Raw genomic sequence first — 8970 nt, forward strand, 5'->3', positions numbered from 1 at the left:
TGCTGTTGACTTGTGAATGTCATCTTTTTGCCTACAGCTGACAACTCCTACTTTGTACTACAAAGGCTAGAGGTAACTTTAGGCTGGGTCCAGTGTACTGCATGTGTTTACAATTAATCACTGAGGGAAATTTATCAAAACCTGTGTAGGGGAAGAGTGGTGCAGGTGCCCATAACATATTTCTAAGGATATGAAGGATATGTTCACATGTACAGGATCTTCTGCAAACCTTTGCATATTTTCTGAAGCTGGTTTTGCTACCAAAAATGTTGCAGATCCTGTATGTGTGAATGTAACCTAAAGGAAAGTGCAGATGCTCATACCAACCAAACTGATTTTGAGAATTCCCCCCCCCCCCCCATTTTTTTTTACTTGAGGCACTTATGCTTCAGCTATGAAAACTGTGGTAGCTTTTAGAGATGAGCGAACTTTCAGTAAATTCGATTTGTCACGAACTTCTCGGCTTGGCAGTTAATGACTTATCCTGCATAAATTAGTTCAGCGTTCCGATGCTCCCGTGGGCTAGAAAAGGTGGATACAGTCCTAGGAAAGTCTCCTAGGACTGTATACACCTTTTCCAGCCCACGGGAGCACCTGAAAGCTGAACTCATTTATGCAGGATAAGTCATCAACTGCTGAGAAGTTCGTGACGAATCGAATTTACTGAAAGTTCGCTCATCTCTAGTAGCTTTATTTGCACTGTGGCTAGGGGATAAGTAATTTTAGCTCTAAATACCACTCTTACTTTTTGGGTTGCTCTAATGTATGTGAATAATCAAGGCTCTATGGTGGCTTTACTGAAAGTTATGCAGAATGGGCAGCCTTAATTTATAATATCCTACCAACATGTAAGACTTTGGCATAACATCAATACTGACTGGGAATGTCTTTGGTCCACGGGTGAGAAGTAGAGGTAACAAGGTTTTGTCTTGGAATCGGGAGAAGTCCATGCACCGTTTGCTTACACCAGGCTGCCTCCAGTAGTTGCAGAGCTAAAACTCCCAGCATACCTGTACAGCCTTTGGCTGTCCAGGCATGCTGGGAGTTGTATTTTTTCAACTGCTGGAGGCACCCTGGTTGGGAAACACTTGTTCACGCTTTCCCTATTACAGCTGCCAGGCAAGTAAGTGAATATAGGAGTGCCAATATAAATGCCCAAAACATAGCATAAGAAAAATGCTGTTCAAGGAAAGTCATAGGAGATTTGTCAAAAGCTGTGCACAGAGTGGTGCAGTCGCCAATATCTACTGATCAGATTACTTTTATATTTCAGATGCCTTTTAAAAAAAAAAAAAAAAAAAAAAAAAATGGGCACAGCTCCATTCTTCCTCTACACAGGTTTTGATAAATCTCCCCCATAGTCGTCATTGTTGAAAGATAACACACAGGTTATTTCTCAGCCATAGCTCTAAACACTTGACCTCCTTTCTAGCAGGGTCTACGAATTAAAGTGCACAGATGTGTCCTCACCTTCAGATGTCCACTGAAAAGAATGAACATGTTTACACTGCAGAATTTTTTTGATTGGCCAAAAGAATAAGCAGAGCAGCAGAATTCTAGTGAAAACTTTAGGGTGCTGCTGGACCAGAATTTAAACGAAATTCCAGTGTCGACCTGCCTTAAGATATCTCTACATCTTTAATTGTAACAGCTGGAGGCATACTTGTTGGGAAACACTTCCTCCAGTTTGTCTAGGACAGATTGGACCAGTTTCCCATAGAAACCAACCACAGCTCAACTCTCATATTTTTACAGTCTAAGTGACCTGTGATTTGGTTAAAACCAAACTCTCCATACAACACTACTCCAAAGTGTCAGTGGCTTGAAGAATGGGCATTTCACTGATGATCCCTGTATTACGAGTGTGTCCACGGACTGTCAGGTAACACCTCCTGTATAGTGCAGGGAGGTATTACATGTTCTGTAATACTCTTTACCTGTTCCAGGGTTTGCTGTCTTTTGGACACCAAGTAAGAGCAGCTCCATTTTACTTTTCTCGGTCGCTCTTCATTGGGCGACATCTATACTGATGGGTATATGCGCGGACACTAGGGGGGAAAAAAAGTAGTCTCCTCCCTGGCAGGATATACCCGCCTACTGGAAGTGAGTTAATCAGTTTTAGCTAGTGTAAGTAGGAGGCCAAGACACAGGTCTGGGAGCTACCCAGACCTGTTTTTTTTTTTTTTTCTTTTCTTCTCTCCCCTCCCCTCTCCTAGTGGGGCTGTTTAGTTAGGTTTTTATCTCCCCTTTTGTTTTCCCTTTTTCAGGTCAGGGTTCAGGAGCATGGCGCTACCTGTTTCCTATGTCTGGGTGCCTGCGGGCTTGGTCAGGTTTCCCCGTACACCTCTGCTGGTGTAAGGGCTCTGGATGAGGGTCCCTTCAGTTACTTGGGACGCTCGTTAGTTCAGTCGTACTCCAATACCCCGCTTTCTGTGGGGGGGGTTTGATGGAGTGTCCCTGAGCATTCAGGAAGCCTATACCAATCAGCCTGACGGTTCTCCATGGTCTACTACTATTACGTCAAGTCCACTACCATACACTTCTCACACTGTGGACGGTAGTTCAGGTTATCCACTGCCAAGGTGTAGTTACAGGTGAGTCTACCAGTGTTGCTCCATGGGCCCTATACAATACACCACATACTGGTTCGCGGGGTTCCCTCCTTTAGCAGGTTCCTCCCTATATGCCTGCGCCTCTCTCACGGCTGAAGGCTGGTAACCCACTTTCTGTGTGCGATCTGTCTACAGCACCCGGTGTGGCCATGGTCCCTATGCCAGATAGCATGGGGCAACAGTCGGTTCAGCCCCCGCTAGGTATCTGTCCTGGGTTCCTGTGCAGGGTGGTTCAGACACCGGCTCTGTTGATGCCCTTCTGGTCCAGGGTTGCACCACGTTGAAGTATTCTTCACAACGCTTTGGGTATATGTGTTTCTTACTTTTGTAGTCAGGACTCTAATTAGCTCCTCCATTCCTTGATATATTGTTGCAGGGTTCCTGGGCACTATGTCCACCAGTACTTTGCCCCCCTTACTTTTTGGTTGGCATTTCACTGCTCCTATAGTGCATGGTGCACTTTGATCATCCCCCTTCCTCAGGAGGTATGGGGATCAGGGAGCTTGGCATGGTCTGGGCCTGGGTTTTATAGCGACCACCCCTTGTTTTCCCCTCCTCTATATAGGTGGGGTACCTGGCTTGGCCCTTGTTTTTTGTGGAGAACAATCAGCTGAGCTGCACACTTTTGCAGCCTGAATCTCTTCATTTTTCTTGGTTATCTACTGGTGCTCATACAGACTTGGCACTCTCCTCTGTTGGAGGAGTTTATGCACTCATGGTATGGCTATGCAACAGCTGGTCTAGCACAGTCTGTTGTTGGGTCCTGCCAATGCTCTCCTCCTCCCTCGGTGCAGTCTCCCTGGAGGGGTTTGTTCCTCCTTCCTTGTCTGTGTCAGTTGCGCTACACTGACACTACAGTTTTCTGGAGTAACCTTCCCTTTTGTTCTCTCCCCCCCCCCCCCCCCCCCCCCCGTTCCTGTCCTGATGGAATGTTGCTCCGGTCCGCTCAGACCGCTGGGGTTCATGTCTGGTTAGTCTGTGTCTTGGACACTATCCTAGTATGCTGTGGCGTGTCTTCTTTTCTAGGTCGGCCCTTCTGGTTCTTTGGGCCTTAGGGATGGTTGTGGACTCGGGCAGGTTAGCTCTCCTGCCCCGACTTCTCCGCTGTCCCATTTGTGGGGCGGTTTTTCTGTACCGCACTTCTTATAGATGTAGAAGTTTGTGACTGGAGCGTTTTGTGGACGTTGGGTTTACTTACTCTACAGGTGTACGTCCTTCCAAGCGACTTGGGAACCTCCGTTTCCCATGTCTGATGCGCTGGTGTTATGGACTGTAGCTTTGGAGTCTCTACATAGGACAGTCTCTTCCTTGGTGTCCTAGTCCTTCTTCTCCATGGACAGGGGTTCTTCCGGGAGCTTATTTTGTGGGCATTGGTTGTCTCTGCCCGGGATCTTGTCCGCTCTCTATCTCTGGACTGATTCCCCTTTTGCTGTTGGTGGTTTTTCCCTGCCTAGGGGAGTGCTTTGGTACATCCCATCACTATAGGTGTCTCCATAGGTGTATATTTAGAGTCTGATATTTTATACCATCTATTGGTTGGTTTGCACTAATTTGTTGCATTTAAAGCCATGACACAATTTTGTCCATTGTACTGTTATTTTATGTGCATGATGCAGTCCATTTAGACTAGTGTTTCCCAACCAGGTTGCCTTGCGCTGTTGAAAAACCAACAGCTGTCTGGACATGCTGGGAGTTGTAGTTTTGCAACAGCTGGAGGCACTCTGGTTGGGAAACACTGATTTAGATTAGAAAATATTTAAATCCGTAAACTGCTCTTCAGCCATAGCTGTGCGACGACAAGGATACAGTGTACTCAGCTGACCATTCCTGCCCTTTGTTTTAGCAATCGGTGGGGGACTGAGCACCTGGATGCCCTACTTTTTAAAACTTTAGGTACCTTTTAAGTGGCCCAGCATTACCTGTTCATATTGTAGTTGGGTCACACTTGGCATGTATAAATCTGTAAACAAAAAAACAAACCAACTCCCATTTACAGAGGTTTGTCTTAGGGCCCATGTTTCTAATTCGATTTCCAGGTAATCTAACATACATAACCCATAGTGTAGGGCTGTGTTTCCCAACCAGTGTGGCCCTAGCTGTTGCAAAACTACAACTCCCACCATACTAGGAGTTGTAGTTTTGCAACAGCCGGAGGCACACTGGTTAGGAAACACTGACTAAGGCACTAAGCACAGAGACTCCTGCTCTAAAGGAAAGACAATACAGGCACAAGAATATCATGTACTGTGTTTGACCCAGGTCTTGGAAAATAAACTTTAATATGCTGTTACATGGATGACTGCATTTCATATAAATAATAAAATGAAAAAGAGTTATTTTCTATACATGTTTCCTGGTGGATTACAAGGATCTTCATCAGGGGACCGCCTTATGCCTAGGTAAGTGAACCTTAGGTAGGTATAAATGAAAGTTTGAAGGGTGTCATTTCAGGGTACACCTGTGTAAAAATGGCCTGGCCATTAGAATGGGATCATAATGGGCATTGCCTCATACTACAAAAGTGCAGGCTTTGGCAACATTAAAGGGGTACTCCAGTTTAGGAAAAGGTATCCCCTATCTAAAGGCTGTGTCTCATTGTGAGGTCCGATTGCTGGGACCCCTGTGATCTCCCTGTCTCCCCCCTTGCTTGCCTCCTCTTCATCTCTATGGGAGAGCCAGAGATACATAAGTATTTGCTTCAGCTTTTTCATAAAAATAAATGGAGGGTGCATGCCCACCCCTGCTCCACGCACAAGGAGAGCTGGAGCGCCATGCTGGAGATAGTGGGGGGGGTCCCAGTGGTTGGACTCTATGATCAGACTCCTATTCCCTCTCCTTTGGTCAGGGGATACATTTTCCTAAACTGGACTACTCCTTTAATACCAGTACTCACCAGTTTGCTAGTGGGGCTGTCCTCCCTGGATAAACCTCTTAAGACCAGGTTTATAATGAGTTCTTTTGGTGCGCCTTTTGTCATGTGAACACTGAAAGACACGTTACACAACACAGTTCACACTGAATTGTAGCACATATTTGAAATACACAATTGTAAGTCACATGTCACTAACTCGTCACTAATAAACACCATTGTACTGGGATCTGCATCCATGACTGCAAGGAAGACACGTGACAAGTCTGAGGCTGACCTTTAGTCCAACACATTAAATACACAGTGTGACCGTACCCTAAGGGTGCATTCACACTGACCGTGCTTACGCTGCAGATTTGATGCTGTGTTCACTCATTCAGTTACACTGATTTACACAGCAGCAAATCTGCAGCAAAAACGTGGTACACGTGAATGTACCCTATAACTGGAGTCCTACATGCAGTTTGAGTATCACTCTGGCTGCATTAACACTATGGAATTTCCAAGTAGAATTTAAATTCTGATGCAGCAGCTGAAAAAAATAATCATTCTTTGGGTAGAAATCCATTTGGACCATCAGTAGTGAGGTGCATGTCCACAACTCTCCTAGTGCCGATGGATTTTGCTGCCACTGCAGAAGGAATTTCCACCCGGAATATCTGTTGTGTACATGTAGCCTTAGGCTAGGTTCACACTACAGAATTTCCACCTGCATTTCTGCTTGCTAAAATGTAAAGTGTAGTGAATGGGTTTCCATTCGCACTTCGGAATTTGTGAACGGAAAATCCGTTTGGAAATTTCCGCCTGAAGAATGGTGTTGCTCATTCTTCAGGCGGAAATACTTGCAGAACACATTGCAGTCTATTGGAGGCTGCAGTGTTTGGAGTCTATTGGAGACTGGCCGCTCTCAGAATCTCAGAAAATTTCCGCCCGGAGATTCTACAGTGTGAACCTAGCCTTACTCTTATATCTGTACTTCTTTTTGGATACACTCCTGACTTTGGCTAAAAAGAACTTTACAAAAAAAATGTGATTCCAGCCTTAGGTTATTTGTGCACATATTTTAGTTTTTTGACTGCATTTGAGTCTGAGAAAAACATCAATTTCTGCCTTTTTCTTTTCATTTGAACCTTTTTATTGACATATATTATACTTTATTTGCAAAATTGTGTACAACCTGCCACCAAAAATCTATCAAGGATGTGTGCATGTTTTTCTGTGATTGTCACAGTTGCTCACAATGTGACATCATTTACTATTTGGCATTGACTTACATTATAATAAAAAGTTGCAACATATGCCTGTCTATAGCAACCAATCAGATCGCTTCTTTCATTTTTAAAAAGGCATTTGAAAAATGAAAAGTGATTTGAACTGGTTGCGATGGGCAACTCAGCAACTTTTCCTCTGGACAGGTTTTGATAAATCTCTACCACAGTGTAAACCCACCCTTAGGGCTCGTTCACACGGAGTAATTCAAGAGGAATTTACTCGAGTAATTCCTCTTGAATTCTCCGCTACAAATTAATTCACATCTCCTCTGCCCATTGACTTTAATGTTATTTCTGCTGCCCTGTTCACACTGCGGAAATTCTGCTAGCAGAATTCCGAAGCTGAATTCCGTTCCACTTGAAGAAAGAACATGTTCATTCTTCAAGCGGAATCCGCTAGCAGAAATCAATTGAAGTCAATGGTAAAAAAAAAAATAATCCGCCCGACATCGTTTTTGCGCGGAATTCGCGCGCAATTTGCACAGAAAGGGATGAAAAACACTTTACTTCTTTCTCCCCCATGTTCGTGCGAATTTTGCAGTGTGAATTACTCTTCATTTACTCCGTGTGAACGCACCCTTAAGATCACAATGTTCCATTGCTACATCACAAAGAATGATATTGAATGTGGTGACTCTCAACCCAAACCTGCTGGATTTCTGGGCGACCACAATTATTATTAGTCATTATTCTCATCCCCGCAGCAAACATTATGATCTTATATTGCACACCTACGGGTTTCTGTGAATCTGTAGCCAAAATACTACATAAAGTGGTATCATCGGGGAGGTCTGAACCTTGTTCTCAAACGATTGCTTAAAGGAGATATCCAGTGGTGAACAACTTATCCCCTATCCTAAGGATAGGGGATAAGTTGCAGATCGCAGGGGGGGGGGGTCCGACCGCTGGGGCCCCCCGTGATCTCCTGTACAGGGCCCCGACAGCTCACGGGAACGGGGCGTGTCGACCACCGCATGAAGCGGCAGCTGACATGCCCCCTCAATACAACTCTATGGCAGAGCCAAAGTGCTGCCTTAGGCAATCTCCGGCTCTCCCATAGCGATGTATTGAGGGGGCGTGTCGGCCGCCGCGTCGTGCAGTGGTCGACACCTGCTATCTGGCCAGAGAGCCGGGGCCCCAGCGGTCGGACCCCCTCGCGATCTCAAACTTATCCCTTATACTTAGGATAGGGGATACGTTTTTCACCACTGGACTACCCCTTTAAATAAACAAGCTGTGGCCTTCCCTGAATCGCCTTGGCCTTTATTGCAGTCGGACTAGGGACATCCCAATACTATTTTTTTTCTTTCAATAATAGTTATTGAAATTTTTCCTAATATAATAATATAAAACAAGACAATGTTTTGAACATAGTGCTCCTAATGCACTGCTCAAAAAAATAAAGGGAACACTTAAACAACACAATGTAACTCCAAGTCAATGACACTTCTGTGAAATCACACTGTCCACTCAGGAAGAACACTGATTGACGATCAATTTCACATGCTGTTGCACAAATGGAACAGACAACAGGTGGAAATTATAGGCAATTAGCAAGACACCCCCAATAAAAGGAGTGGTTCTGCAGGTGGTGACCAGACAACTTCTCAGTTCCTATGCTTCCTGGCTGATGTTTTGGTCACTTTTGAATGCTGGTGGTGCTTTCACTCTAGTGGTAGCATGAGATAGAGTCTACAACCCACACAAGTGGCTCAGGTAGTGCAGCTCATCCAGGATGGCACATCAATGCGAGCTGTGGCAAGAAGGTTTGCTGTGTCTGTCAGCGTAGTGTCCAGAGCATGGAGGCGCTACCAGGAGACGTGGAGGAGGCCGTAGGAGAGCAACAACCCAGCAGCAGGACCGCTACCTCTGCCTTTGTGCAAGGAGGAGCACTGCCAGAGCTCTGCAAAATGACCTCCAGCAGGCCACAAATGTGCATATGTGCATTCAAACGGTCAGAAACAGACTCCATGAGGGCCCGAGTACACCAAGTTTGGCAAATTCGCCACTAGCGCCCTGTGCTCTTCACAGATGAAAGCAGGTTCACACTGAGCACATGTCACAGAGTGTGGAGATGCGATGGAGAACATTCTGTTGCCTGCAACATCCTCCAGCATGACCGGTTTGGTGGTGGGTCAGTAATGGTGTGGGGTGGCATTTCTTTGGGGGGACCCCACAGCCCTCCATGTGCTTGTCACAGGTGTGGTAGCCTGACTGC

This window comes from Hyla sarda, chromosome 8 (assembly GCF_029499605.1).
Source record: "Hyla sarda isolate aHylSar1 chromosome 8, aHylSar1.hap1, whole genome shotgun sequence".
Lineage (NCBI taxonomy): Eukaryota > Metazoa > Chordata > Amphibia > Anura > Hylidae > Hyla > Hyla sarda.